The 15,773-nt window shown below is 38.4% G+C and overlaps 1 protein-coding gene across 4 annotated transcripts in view; it reads right to left on the reverse strand.

The window, feature by feature from the left end:
* The window catches only part of UBE4B (ubiquitination factor E4B), a 188,161-nt gene that overhangs the window by 147,571 nt on the left and 24,817 nt on the right, over positions 1-15,773 (reverse strand). The window contains exon 2 of one of the 4 annotated variants that reach the window (XM_077151362.1): positions 4,328-4,458. The exons of the other annotated variants lie outside the window; for them this stretch is intronic. The gene's annotated coding sequence lies outside the window, so the exon portion shown is untranslated. The remainder of the gene's footprint in view (positions 1-4,327; positions 4,459-15,773) is intronic. 4 annotated transcript variants of the gene reach the window in all.

Raw genomic sequence — 15,773 nt, forward strand, 5'->3', positions numbered from 1 at the left:
TAGACCTATGTGCCCCACTGACTCACACTAGAAATATGAATGAGTTCTTGTAAGAATTACTTCAAAGATACGATTCTTATATAAAAAGTGTTTAAGTCCACAGTACAGGGGGAAAACTGCTGTTGCATGCTATGAACTATGTTCAAAAGGAAACCATTAGCACTACAACAGTGTGCTGGTTTGAAATGATATATGTACCCTAGAAAAGCCATGTTTTAATCCTAATCCCATTTGTAAAGGCAGTCGTTTCTTCTAATCCCTTTTCAGTATTGCATGCTTAAAACTGTAATTAGATCATCTCCCTGGAGATGTGATTTGATCAAGAGTGGCTGTTAAACTGGATTAGGTGGAGGTGTGTCTCCACCCATTTGGGTGGGTCTTGATTAGTTTCTGAAGTCCTATAAAAGAGGAAACATTTTGGAGAATGAGGGAGATTCAGAGAGAGCAGAGCAGAACGACACAGCGATGAGAAGCAGAGTCTACCAGTTAGTGACCTTTGGAGATGAAGAAGGAAAATGTCTCCCAGGGAGCTTCATGAAACAGGAAGCCAGGAGAGGAAGCTAGCAGATGACACCATGTTCACCATGTGCCTTTCCAGGTGAGAGAGAAACTCTTTTCGCCTGTGCCTTTCCACTTGAGAGAGAAACCCTGAACTTCATCGGCCTTCTTGAATCGAGGTAACTTTCCCTGGATGCCTTAGATTGGACATTTCTATAGATTTGATTTTATTGGGACATTTTCTCAGCCTTATAACTATAAGCTAGCAACTTACTAAATTTCCCTTTTTAAAAGCCATTCCGTTTCTGGTATATTGCATTCCAGCAGCTAGCAAACTGAACAAACAGCAAAAACAGAGGTAAATAATGGGGTGAGGGACTAGAGTTAAGAGGAAGTTTAGATTTCCTATTCGGTGAGGGTATATTTATTGGTTTTCTGTCTCTTGGAAACAATGAAATTATCCAAAATTGAGAATGTTGATGGACTGTGGACTTTGGGCTCTCTGCATGATGCCCGATGAAGGCAGGCCGCTGAAGGATGCACTGACAGAGAAGTAGAATGGCGAATGATGGTGTATACTTATGAACGAAGGCCGTGCTGCTACAAAAAGGAACAATGATGTAAATGAACATGAGACATTGGTGAGACAAAATAAGCCAGAAACAAAAAAGCAACAGTGGTACATTCACCTTTAGAAAATGCTTTTATAAGAAAACAGGGGCCTAGATTGTAAGCTTTTAGAGCAGACATACTAAGTCTTGAGTGGTGATTATTGTTTCTGGATTTGGGGAGGCTGTTTTATATATACAACCTGGTATTTAGAGATAAGAATGAAGCTGAACAGGTTGGAGTTAAAGTAATTCAGAATATAAGCGTAAGGAAGACAGTGTCTATATTTTAGAATCACACATACTCTATGAGACCACTGGAAGAAAGGTTTATTTGATCTGGAACTGAAATTATTTGTAGTGAATAATCTAATTCAACCTATATGTACAGCTCATTTGAACAACTGAAACACAGAGAGCACAGAATGAGAAAGAGGTCCTTTAATCCTGTATAGATTATTGTAATGCCTGGAAACATCCTAGAGTATATTAACCAAATAATCAAAAAGTTCTGGCAAAGTCCCCTGAGGGAGGGGAGAAAGACTATGGAACTATTAAACCTTACCATCAGGGAATCCCCTGATACTGTGTCAAACCCACATCAGTAGGCCATGCCCTCGATCATAAAGCTTACTCTCATGAAGCTTATGTAGGTAGCATAGAAGCTTAGACTACCTATAGGCATGCCTAAGGGTTACTTCTGGAGGACCTCTGTTGTTCAGATGTGGCCTCCTTCTCTCTTAGCCCAACTCTGCAAGTGAAATCATCGCCATCCCCACTATGTGGCACATGACATCCAGGGGTGAAAGTCTCCCTGGTAACGTGGGAGAGGACTCCCAGGGATGAATCCAGACCTGGAACCATGGGATCAACAATTACATCCTGAACAAATGGGGGAAAAGAAGTATAATTAATAAAGTATCAGTGGCAGAGAGAGTTCAAATAGAGTTGAGAGGCTACTCTGGAGGTTGCTCTTATGCAAGCTTCAGGTAGACCTTGCTACCTATCATAACCTGCCAACCCCCAACCAGGACCATTCCAGCCAATCCTAAAGAACACCTAGGGCAATGTGCAAGATTCCACAAGGGTTCCAGTCACTAGAGAAACTTGCCAGAAACCTACAACCTCCAGATGGGTCTCTGATCCAGATAAGTCTTGAAACCTAGCCCAGCCTCTCCAGAACATCCGACAGTTCTATCTCCATACCAGATATTAGTGACAGACCCTTCCAATATCAAAAATTTAGAACTGACATAGCCCAAACAATCTTAATGAGAGATATGTAAAGATGAAAGGTGATGGTGGAATTATGCATAGAAGACAGGACTTAACAAATGAATATGAATGCTGAATCATTAAAATGATATCTCTCTTAGTCGTCAGTACTTTATAGCAGTTAGAAGTAAAAACCTAAAATTGTGAAATTGCAACCCATGTCAAAGTCTGAAATATGTTCTACAACTAATTGTGGTGCTGTGCTTGGAAATTTTTAGCTTTTTTGTATATATGCTATTGTTCATAAAAAAAAGAAGGAAAAAAGTTTATTGTAATGATAAAAAAGTATTTAAGCTGTCTAGCCTCCTATATTCTGGAGGAGCTAGAATGAAAAATATGACAGGAACATACAGTAGTCCATGACAAATTCGGATCTAACCTATAACCACTTTTGAACACTTTTTGAAGGGTGCTTTGAAAACTATTGCTTATTTCTTTGCTTTGTATATATGTTATACTATACAATAAAAAGTATCTTTTAAAAAATTATGTCCTCGGGCGGGCCGCGGTGGCTCAGCGGGCAAGAGTGCTTGCCTGCCGTGCCGGAGGACCCCGGTTCGATTCCCGGCCCCAGCCCATGTAAAAAACAAACAAACAAACAAAATATAATAAAACAAGAAAATGTTTAAAAATGTTTCCCTTTCTTCCTCCCTTCCTTCCTTCCATCCTTCCTTCCTTCTCTGTCTTTCCTTCCCTTCCTAAAAAAAAAAAAAAAAAAAAAATTATGTCCAGTCTTGTGATTTAGTAAACTTGTTTTGCTCTAGAGAGGAAAGAATGGTTAAACTTGGTATATTTTAAAACATGTTTCTCAAACATTAAACATGATTTTCAAATGTTATTTGTTTTACTTCTGCTGTGGCCAAATATTCAATGTGTTTTTTATCGTTTCTGATATTTTCAGAAAAATTTAAATAAATTTGCTCTGTAAGGCTGGGAGGGTGTGGAATTTAATAAGTTACAAGTTCACAGTTCTAAGGCTGAGAAAATGCTCAAATTAAGGCACCAGCAAGAAGTTACCTTCATTCTGTCAGAACACCTCTGTCAGTTGGGAAGGCATGTGGCTGGCTTCTGTTCCCAATTCTGTTGCTTACAACTTTTGATTCCAGTGGTTTCCTCTCTAAGCATCTATGGGCCTTCACTTAGCTCCTCTGGGACACAACTACGGGTTCTGGCTTGCTTAGCATCTCATGGCAATTCACATGGCGACATCAACTGGGCTCTGCCTATGTTTAAGAATCTGTTCTCTCTGTCGGCACTCCAAGCATCTTCAAACATCCATGTCTCTGTTATCTCTGAAGCAATTGTTCTCCAAGCGTCTGCTTCTGAGGTTTCTTCAAAATGTTTCCCCTTTTAAAAGACTCCAGTAAACTAATCAAGACCCACCTTGTATGGGTAGAGTCACATCTCCACCTAACCAAAAGGCCATAGCCACAACTGGGCATGCCACATCTCCAAGAAATAAACTAATCAAAAGGATTTGCACCCCACATTATTGAATCAGGATTAAAAGAAATGGCTTTTCTGGGTACAAAACACTTTCAAACTAACATATCATTGAAGAAGTACACCTACTGTTCCTGGAAAAAAAATGAAGTCACCTTAAATCTGCAAGCCAAGTTTGGCCTAAAATGTTAAACTCAGATATCTATTCAGTAATACAAACATAACATGAATGTCCTGACTCACTGCAAGATGGCTTTGAAAGTTGGAAGAAAATTTTCCAAGAAAAAGCGTTTCCACTGTGCTGGTGTTCTTCACTTCCCACTCCTACCACTTCACAAACACAAGTTAAATATATACATATATTGAAGAATTAAAGACTTTGTGAAATAAGCTGTGGTCCATTGGGATGGGGAGGGATTACGGGACAGGAACAGGTCCACATGTGGCATGAATTGGTAAGAGATAACAGATAGATCTTGCTCTAACCCCCATCTTAAACTTACCGGAGAAAGAAGAAACAGCAGTAAGTGCTCTGGGCTGTCTCAGTAGAGGACATGTCCTTCAGTGGACTGACCACTTTCCACAATGGCGGTAGCTTTGAACTGGTTTAGCAACCTGAGGATCCTGGGGATATCTGGATAAGACATTCCCAAAAGAATGGCTTTCTATGTTTGCAGATATAAAGGCAGTTATAAAGATAACACTTAATGAATTTGAGTATTAAGAGATGTGACCTCATTTTTAATCAAAACAAAACACAAAATACAAAGTAAAAATAGTCCCAATACACCAAGGGAATTTTACCAAACATTCAAAAAACTAACACCTTTTCTGCTCAAACTCTTCCCAAAAAGTGAAGAGAAGGGACCATTACCTAACTCATTTTCTATAGCTAATATCACTCTAATACCAAAACCTGAGAAAGATACTACAAGAAAGGAAAACTATAGACCATTCTGTCTATGAATGCAGATGTAAAAATGCTCAACAAGATACCTGCAAACTTAATACAATGGCACATTAAAAGAATTATACACCGTGGCTCAGCAGGCAAGAATGCTCACCTGCCATGCCAGAGGACCCGGGTTCGATTCCCGGTGCCTGCCCATGTATAAAAAAAAAAAAATTATACACCATTACCAAGTTTATTCCAGGCATGCAAGGGTGGTTCAACACAGGGAAATCAATAAATGTAAGACAATACTGACAATAAATTGACAATAAAAAAACAATAAATTGAAAGGAAAAAATCACATTGATTATCTCTATTAATGCAGAAAGGCATTTGACAAAATTCAGCATCCTTTCTTGATAAAAACACTTCAAAAGATAGGATTTGAAGGAAATTTCCTCAACATGGTAAAGAGCACATATGAAAAACCCAGAACAGCATCATACTCAATGGTAAAGACTAAAAAAAGCCTTCTCCCTAAGATCAAGAATGAGATAAGAACAATCACTGTCATCACTGTTACTCAACATTTTATTAGAAGTTCTAGCTGGAGCAATTAAGCAAGTAAAAGAAACAAAAGGCATCCAACCAAAAAAGAAAAAAGTAAAACTCTCATTATTTGATGACATGAGCCTATGGAAAATACTGAGAAATCTACGACAAAGCTACTTGAACTAATAAACCAATTCAGCAAAATGACAAGATACAAGATTAATGTGTAAATATCAGTAGTGTTTCTAAACACTATTAATGACCTAACCAAGGAGGCACTTAAGAAAAAATTCCATTCACAATAGAATCAAGAACATAGGAACAAACTTAACAAAGGATGTAAAGGACCTGTACACAGAAAAATACAAAACATTGCTAAAAGAAATTTAAAAAGACTTAAATAGGTAGACATTCCATGTTCATGTACAGGAAGGCTAAATGTTACTAAGATGTCAATTCTAACCAAACTGATCTACAGATTCAATAAAATGCCAAACAAAATTCCAACAACCAACTTTACAAACTTGGAATAGTTAGTTATCAAATTTTTTGAAAGGGAAAGGGGTCTCGAATAGCTAAAAACATCCTAAAAAAAAAAAAAAGAACAAAGTGGAAAAACTTACACTTCCTGACTTTAAAGCATATTATAAAAGCCAGTGGTCAAAACAGCACAGTATTAGCACAAAGGAAGACATGTTGATCACTGGACTAGAACTGAGAGTTCAGAAACAGACTCAGATCTATGGTCAACTGATTTTTTACAAGGTCCCCAAATCCACTGAACTGGGATAAATAGTTTCTTCAATAAATGGGGCTGAAAGAACTGGATATTCATAACCAAAGGAATGAAGGAGGACTCCTATACCTCTCACCTTATACAAAAATTAACTCAAACTGGATCAAAGGCCTAAATATAAGAGCCAGTCCCATAAAACTCTCAGAAGGAAGTGTAGGGAAATATCTTTAAGACCAAGCGATAAGCAGTAGCATCTTAGACCTTATATACAAAGTACAAGCAACTAAAGAAAAAATAGATATATGGGCACTTTTCAAGATTAAACACTTTGGTACTTCAAAGGACTCAACGGGAGAAAATATTTGGTAACCATACATTTCGGTTTGCCAAAGCTGCCAGAATGCAATATACCAGAAATGGATTGGCTTTTATAAAGGAGATTTATTAAGTTACAAGTTACAATTCTAAGGCCATGAAAATGTCCAAATAAAGGCATCAACAAGAGGATACCTTCGCTCAGGAAAGACTGATCGTGTCCAATGTTTCTCTATCACATGGGAAGGTACATGGCAATGTCAGCTGGCCCTTCGCTCCTAGGTGTTGTTGCTTTCAGCTCCTGGTTCCAGTGGCCTCCTCTCTGAGCTTCTATCATCTCCAAGCATCTGAACTCTCTCTGCTCTGCATCAGCTCTTTTAAAGAACGCCAATAAGCTGATTAAGACCTGCCTTGAATGGGAGGATCATATCTCCATAGAAACAACCCAATCAAAAGGTCTCACACACAGCTGCTTGGGCCACATCTCCATGGAAACAATCTAATCAAAAGGTGCAACCCAACAACAGGTCTGTCCCCACAAAACTGGATTAAAAGAACAGGGCTTTTCTGGGATACATAACAGCTTCAAATCAAGCCATCATATATTCGATAAGGGTTTGATATACAGTATTTATAAAGAAATTCTACAACCAAACAACCCAATTATAAAAATGGATAAAAGATATGAATAGACATTTTTCCAAAGAGGATCTACAAATTGTTAAAAAGCACAAGAAAAGATGTTCATTTTCATTAGCTATTAGGAAATGCAAATCAAAACCACAATGAGAAATCATCTCACGCCCATAAAAATGATCTCTATTAAACAAAAAGAAAAACTATAAATGTTGGAGAGGTTGTGGAGAAATTGGAAGACTTAGGCACTGCTGGTGGGAATGTAAATGGTACAGCCACTATCAAAGACAGTTTTGCAGTTCCTCAGAAAACTACTGAGTTGCTCTATGATCCAGTGATTTTGCTACTTTGTATGTACCCAGAAGATCTGAAAGCAGGGACATGAACAAACATTTGCACACCGATGGTCATAGCAGCATTATTCACAATTACCAAAAAATGGAAACAATCCAAGTGCACATCAACAGACGAGTGGATAAATAAAATACAATATATACATACCCTGGAATATTATGCAGCTCTAAGATGATATGAGGTCCTGAAGCATATGACAACATGGATGAACCTTGAGGGCCTAATACTGAGTGAAACAATCCAGATACAAAAGGACAAATATTCCATGATTTCACTAATATAAACTAACTAGAATATGTAAATTCAGAGTCTTTAAATGTAGAATATAGGAGACCTAGAGATAGATTAGAAGCTAGAGAAGGGGCATCAGTTACCAAATATGTACAGAATTGTTAATGAGGTTGAATTTAAATGTTTGGGAATGGACAGAGGTGATGGTAGCTTGTTATTGAGATTAAAGTAACAGTGCTGTATTGTAGGTGAATTTGGTTGAAAGGGGTTGTTTAAAGTAATGCATGTCACTGATTAACACTACAAATATATATAAATTCCTGCATGAACTACTACAAATGTACGACATCTGTACAAAGAGTTAGTAATATTAAGTGGTAAATGGGGGAAAATTACCTATTGCAAGCTACAGACTAAATATAGTAATACCTTAATATTCTTTCATCAACAGTCACAGGTGTACCACACCAATATTAGGGATCAATAATGGGGGGTGGGGAATTGAAATACTAGTGGTCAATGAGAGGGAGGGATAAGGGGCATGGGATATTTTTCTTTCTATTTCTTTTTCTGGAGTGATGCAAATGTTCTAAAAACAATCATGGCGATGAATACACAACTATGTAATGATATTGTAAGCCACTGATTGTACACCATGTATGGACTGTATGTGTGTGAAGATTTGTCAATAAAAATATTAAAACAAAAAAAATAGTGGGGGGGAGATAGATATGGGGCGTTTTGGGCTTTCCATTTTTTGTGTCTGTTATTTTTCCCTTTGGAGCAATGAAAATTGTCTAAAGTTGAATGTGATGATGATTGTGCAACTAAGTGATGATACTGTGAGACAATGATTGAATACTTTAGATGAGATAGATGGCATGTGAATATATTTCAATAAAATCTGCAGTTTAAAAAAATGATTTTTTCTCAGATATCACAAAAAGGGACTTCCAAGTCCTCAACTTATGTACTAAACCACAATCAAACCTAAACATGGTGATCATAATATCTTATTCTTAGAGTTTTTTCTCATCTTGACTGTTTTAGTTCCTAGTTCACAAATGATATTAAGACGGGATTTTCTCTAAATTGTTCTATATGGATGTAGCATTTCCTACCCTCACGTTCCTGATAAACTAAAAATAGATTTTAAAAAGCTACTGTTTACAGCAGCAGGGGCAAAAAAAAAACCAACAGCAGGAGCCATTGTGGTGGCATGAGGCAGAAACTAAGACAGAACAGGCCAAATTGTTCCACTCATTTTTAGCAGTTTGTGAAAAAAAATGTTTAAATATTGTTTTAAATTTAGCAAATAGCCATTATTCAAAAACATCTTATTTTTCTATTCTAAAAAAATATCAAGAAACTCAATTTCAAATATTTACACTTTGGGGTGGGCACCTTCTAGTGATAGCTCCTATTTTCACTGTTATTGTTGGCTTTTTTCCTTTATTGATAGCAGGCCATGTCTGAAACACTATGACATTTTCACAAAATGCCCATACCTAAGTTCAATAATGTATCTCAAATGCATTCAAATCTGAACATTACAATACTGTGATCTAAAATTCATCAGGTGCTTTAAAAATTTTCAGAATTTAAAATTATTATTATTATTATTATTTTTGGGGGGCATAGGGAGGCTCCAGGAATCAAACCCGGGTTTCCAGCATGATAGGTGAGAATTCTGCCATTGAGCCACCATTAAACTACCCTACAATTATGGGATTTTGGGGGGGGGGGCTGCATGGTCCAGGAAATGAATACCCAGGTCTCCCGCATGAAAGGCAAGCATTCTACCACTGAACCACCCATGCACCCTAAAGTTAATTTTAATTCAAAAGCTCTTACTCTTTATATTAAATTCAGTTTGCCACTCTCAGACACTGTACATGACGCCAAAATTATTGGAAAATACTTTTTCTTTCAATCTTAACATTATAGCAAGTGATTTACTTTCTCCTTCAAAAATACCAACCCAACACAAGTAAACATCTCCTTACTTTTGATTCACCTGCAAAAAGGAAGCTAATTCAGCATGCAGATGATAATGCTTTCTATGCAATGCTGTCACTGATGACTACTTCCAGAAGCTGCTGGAAAACATGAGGCCAAAGAGTAATTTATAATACTATGATTAGTCTTTTGTCCGCCGGCCCGCCGCGCAGCGCCCACACCCCGCAGCAGTGGACCCGCCCGCCCTCCTCTCCCCTCTTTTGTCCGCCGGCCCGCCGCGCGGCGCCCACGCCCCGCAGCAGCGGACCCGCCCGCCCTCCTCTCCCCTCTTCCGCCTTCACCGGCTCCTCCGCCACCAGCCTTGACAGCCTTGCCACCCTCACCTTTCCTCCTCCAGAACAGCTACTGGGGGAGTGGAGACAATACAGAGCAGCTCCCGGAGCCACGAGGGAGATCAAAGGGACGGCGTACCCCATCCTGGAACGGCTGACTATCTGGGAGAACCAGCTCCGGTGAGATCACCAAGGGGCACGGGCTTTCCTGGGTGGGACTGCAAGCGACCGGAGTCCCTCCCTTCCACCTTCCCAGGCCAGCTGGTAGAATTGGATAGGCGGTCCCCTTAGGCCGCGGTGGCTGGTGCCCCCACCACGCAAGGCCCCCCGGACCAACTGAGTTGGGTCGGAAATCCCCAGACTGCAGAGAACAGTGACCGGGGGATCCCTTCCAAACACGTGACTCCCCCGTCCGGCTGGGAACAGTGCACTCTCCCGGGCTGCGACAGCTGGCACCCTCCCGCCACGCTTGGCGCCCCGGGCTGACTAGCTAATTCGGCCGGACGCTCTCCCGTGCTGCGGCGGCCGGCGACCCTCACCGCATTCGGAACCCCAAGCCGGCTGGCACTCTTCCAAGACGCTTCGGTTGCCGAACCTTCCATACGGCGAGAATTTTCCAGAGTTAAAGGACCCACAGCAACTTTCACTGGTGGAACCCGTAGACAAACATGTGCCACGAGCGCCACCTACTGGGCAGGATAAGAAAAACAGAACCCAGAGATTGCACAGAAAAATCTTTCAACCTGTGGGGTCGAACACCCAGGGAAATCTGACTAAATGCCCAGACACCAGCAGAAGATAACGGATCACACTCAGAAAATTGAACATATGGCCCAGTCAAAGGAACAAACCAATAGTTCAAATGAGATACAGGAGCTGAGACAACTAATGCTGAATATACGAACAGAAATGGAAAACCTCTTCAAAAACGAAATCGATAAATTGAGGGAGGACATGAAGAAGACATGGGCTGAACATAAAGAGGAAATAGAAAAACTGAAAAAACAAATCACAGAACTTATGGAAGTGAAAGATAAAGTAGAAAAGATGGAAAAAACAATGGATACCTACAATGACAGATTTAAAGAGACAGAAGATAGAATTAGTGATTTGGAGGATGAAACATCTGAATTCCAAAAAGAAACAGAAACTATCCGGAAAAGAATGGAAAAATTTGAACAAGGTATCAGGGAACTCAAGGACAATGAGAACCGTACAAATATACGTGTAGTGGGTGTCCCAGAAGGAGAAGAGAAGGGAAAAGGAGGAGAAAAACTAATGGAAGAAATTATCACTGAAAATTTCCCAACTCTTATGAAAGACCTAAAATTACAGATCCAAGAAGTGCAGCGCACCCCAAAGAGATTAGACACAAATAGGCGTTCTCCAAGACACTTACTAGTTAGAATGTCAGAGGTCAAAGAGAAAGAGAGGATCTTGAAAGCAGCCAGAGAGAAGCAATCCATCACACACAAGGGAAACCCAATAAGACTATGTGTAGATTTCTCAGGAGAAACCATGGAAGCTAGAAGACAGTGGGATGCTATATTTAAGTTACTAAAAGAGAAAAACTGCCAGCCAAGACTCCTATATCCAGCAAAATTGTCCTTCAAAAATGAGGGAGAAATTAAAACATTCTCAGACAAAAAGTCACTGAGAGAATTTGTGACCAAGAGACCAGCTCTGCAAGAAATACTAAAGAAAGTACTAGAGTCAGATACAAAAAGACAGAAGAGAGAGGCATGGAGAAAAGTGTAGAAAGAAGGAAAGTCAGATATGATATATATAATGCAAAAGGCAAAATGGTAGAGGAAAATATTATCCAAACAGTAATAACTCTAAATGTTAATGGACTGAATTCCCCAATCAAAAGACATAGACTGGCAGAATGGATTAAAAAACAGGATCCTTCTATATGCTGTCTACAGGAAACACATCTTAGACCCAAAGATAAATACAGGTTGAAAGTGAAAGGTTGGGAAAAGATATTTCATGCAAATAACAACCAGAAAAGAGCAGGAGTGGCTATACTAATATCCAACAAATTAGACTTCAAATGTAAAACAGTTAAAAGAGACAAAGAAGGACACTATATACTATTAAAAGGAACAATTAAGCAAGAAGACATAACAATCATAAATATTTACGCACCGAACCAGAATGCCCCAAAATACATGAGGAATACACTGCAAACACTGAAAAGGGAAATAGACTCATATACCATAATAGTTGGAGACTTCAATTCACCACTCTCATCAATGGACAGAACATCTAGACAAAGGATCAATAAAGAAATAGAGAATCTGAATATTACTATAAATGAGCTAGACTTAACAGACATTTATAGGACATTACATCCCACAACAGCAGGATACACCTTTTATTCAAGTGCTCATGGATCATTCTCAAAGATAGACCATATGCTGGGTCACAAAGCAAGTCTCAACAAATTTAAAAAGATTGAAATCATACACAACACTTTCTCGGATCATAAAGGAATGAAGTTGGAAATCAATAATAGGCGGAGTGCCAGAAAATTCATAAATACATGGAGGCTCACCAACACACTCTTAAACAACAAGTGGGTCAAAGAAGAAATTGCAAGAGAAATTAGTAAATACCTAGAGGCAAATGAAAATGAAGACACAACATAGCAAAACTTATGGGACGCAGCAAAGGCAGTGCTAAGAGGGAAATTTATTGCCCTAAATGCCTTTATCAGAAAAGAAGAAAAGGCAAAAATGCAGGAATTAACTGTCCACTTGGAAGAACTGGAGAAAGAACAGCAAACGAATCCCAAAGCAAGCAAAAGGAAAGAAATAACAAAGATTAGAGCAGAAATAAATGAAATTGAAAACATGAAAACAATAGAGAAAATCAATAAGACCAGAAGTTGGTTCTATGAGAAAATCAATAAGATTGATGGGCCCTTAGCAAGATTGACAAAAAGAAGAAGAGAGAGGATGCAAATAAATAAGATTAGAAATGGAAGAGGAGACATAACTACTGACCTCACAGAAATAAAGGAGGTAATAACAGGATACTATGAACAACTTTACGCTAATAAATACAACAATTTAGATGAAATGGACAGGTTCCTGGAAAGACATGAACAACCAACTTTGACTCAAGAAGAAATAGACGACCTCAACAAACCAATCACAAGTAAAGAGATTGAATCAGTTATTCAAAAGCTCCCTAAAAAGAAAAGTCCAGGACCAGATGGCTTCACATGTGAATTCTATCAAACATTCCAGAAAGAATTAGTACCAACTCTCCTCAAACTCTTCAACATAATCGAAGTGGAGGGAAAACTACCTAATTCATTCTATGAAGCCAACATCACCCTCATACCAAAACCAGGCAAAGATATTACAAAAAAAGAAAACTACAGACCAATCTCTCTAATGAATACAGATGCAAAAATCCTCAATAAAATTCTAGCAAATCGTATCCAACAACACATTAAAAGAATTATACATCATGACCAAGTAGGATTCATCCCAGGTATGCAAGGATGGTTCAACATAAGAAAATCAATTAATGTAATACACCATATCAACAAATCAAAACAGAAAAATCACATGATCATCTCAATTGATGGAGAGAAGGCATTTGACAAGATTCAACATCCTTTCCTGCTGAAAACACTTCAAAAGATAGGAATACAAGGGAACTTCCTTAAAATGATAGAGGGAATATATGAAAAACCCACAGCTAATATCATCCTCAATGGGGAAAAATTGAAAACTTTCCCCCTAAGATCAGGAACAAGACAAGGATGTCCACTATCACCACTATTATTCAACATTGTGTTGGAAGTTCTAGCCAGAGCAATTAGGCAAGAAAAAGAAATACAAGGCATCAAAATTGGAAAGGAAGAAGTAAAACTATCACTGTTTGCAGACGATATGATACTATACGTAGAAAACCCAGAAAAATCCACAACAAAACTACTAGAGCTAATAAATGAGTACAGCAAAGTAGCAGGCTACAAGATCAACATTCAAAAATCTGTAGCTTTTCTATACACTAGTAATGAACAAGCTGAGATGGAAATCAAGAAACGAATCCCATTTACAATTGCAACTAAAAGAATAAAATACCTAGGAATAAATTTAACCAAAGAGACAAAAAACCTATATAAAGAAAACTACAAAAAACTGCTAAAAGAAATCACAGAAGACCTAAATAGATGGAAGGGCATACCGTGTTCATGGACTGGAAGACTAAATATAATTAAGATGTCAATCCTACCTAAACTCATCTACAGATTCAATGCAATACCAATCAAAATCCCAACAACTTATTTTTCAGAATTAGAAAAAACAATAAGCAAATTTATCTGGAAGGGCAGGTTGCCCCGAATTGCTAAAAACATCTTGAGGAAAAAAAACGAAGCTGGAGGTCTAGCGATGCCGGACTTTAAGGCATATTATGAAGCCACAGTGGTCAAAACAGCATGGTATTGGCATAAAGATAGATATATCGACCAATGGAATCGAATAGAGTGCTCAGATATAGACCCTCTCATCTATGGACATTTGATCTTTGATAAGGCAGTCAAGCCAACTCACCTGGGACAGAACAGTCTCTTCAATAAATGGTGCCTAGAGAACTGGATATCCATAAGTAAAAGAATGAAAGAAGACCCGTATCTCACACCTTATACAAAAATTAACTCAAAATGGATCAAAGATCTAAACATTAGGTCTAAGACCATAAAACAGTTAGAGGAAAATGTAGGGAGATATCTTACGAATCTTACAACTGGAGGCGGTTTTATGGACCTTAAACCTAAAGCAAGAGCACTGAAGAAATAAATAAATAAATGGGAGCTCCTCAAAATTAAACACTTTTGTGCATCAAAGAACTTCATCAAGAAAGTAGAAAGACAGCCTACACAATGGGAGACAATATTTGGAAATGACATATCAGATAAAGGTCTAGTATCCAGAATTTATAAAGAGATTGTTCAACTCAACAACAAAAAGACAGCCAACCCAATTACAAAATGGGAAAAAGACTTGAACAGACACCTACCAGAAGAGGAAATACGGATGGCCAAGAGGCACATGAAGAGATGCTCGATGTCCCTGGCCATTAGAGAAATGCAAATCAAAACCACAATGAGATATCATCTCACACCCACCAGAATGGCCATTATCAACAAAACAGAAAATGACAAGTGCTGGAGAGGATGCGGAGAAAGAGGCACACTTATCCACTGTTGGTGGGAATGTCAAAGGGTGCAACCACTGTGGAAGGCAGTTTGGCGGTTCCTCAAAAAGCTGAATATAGAATTGCCATACGACCCAGCAATACCATTGCTAGGTATCTACTCAAAGGACTTAAGGGCAAAGACACAAACGGACATTTGCCCACCAATGTTTATAGCAGCGTTATTTACAATTGCAAAGAGATGGAAACAGCCAAAATCTCCATCAACAGAAGAGTGGCTAAACAAACTGTGGTATATACATACGAGGGAATATTATGCAGCTTTAAGACAAGATAAACTTATGAACCATGTAATAACATGGATGGACCTAGAGAATATTATGCTGAGTGAATCCAGCCAAAAACTAAAGGACAAATACTGTATGGTCCCACTGATGTGAACAGACATTCGAGAATAAACTTGAAATATGTCATTGGTAACAGAGTTCAGCAGGAGTTAGAAACAGGGTAAGACAATGGGTAATTGAAGCTGAAGGGATACAGACTGTGCAACAGGACTAGATACAAAAACTCAAAAATGGACAGCACAATAATACCTAAATGTAAAGTAATCATGTTAAAATACTGAATGAAGCTGCATCTGAGCTATAGGGTTTTTTTTGTTTTTGTTTGCTTGTTGGTTTGTTTGTTGTTGTTGTTTTTTACTATTACTACTACTTTTATTTCTTTTCTTTATATTAACATTTTATATCTTTTTCTGT

The sequence above is a fragment of the Tamandua tetradactyla genome, chromosome 2 (genome assembly GCF_023851605.1).
Source record: "Tamandua tetradactyla isolate mTamTet1 chromosome 2, mTamTet1.pri, whole genome shotgun sequence".
In the NCBI taxonomy this organism is placed as follows: domain Eukaryota; kingdom Metazoa; phylum Chordata; class Mammalia; order Pilosa; family Myrmecophagidae; genus Tamandua; species Tamandua tetradactyla.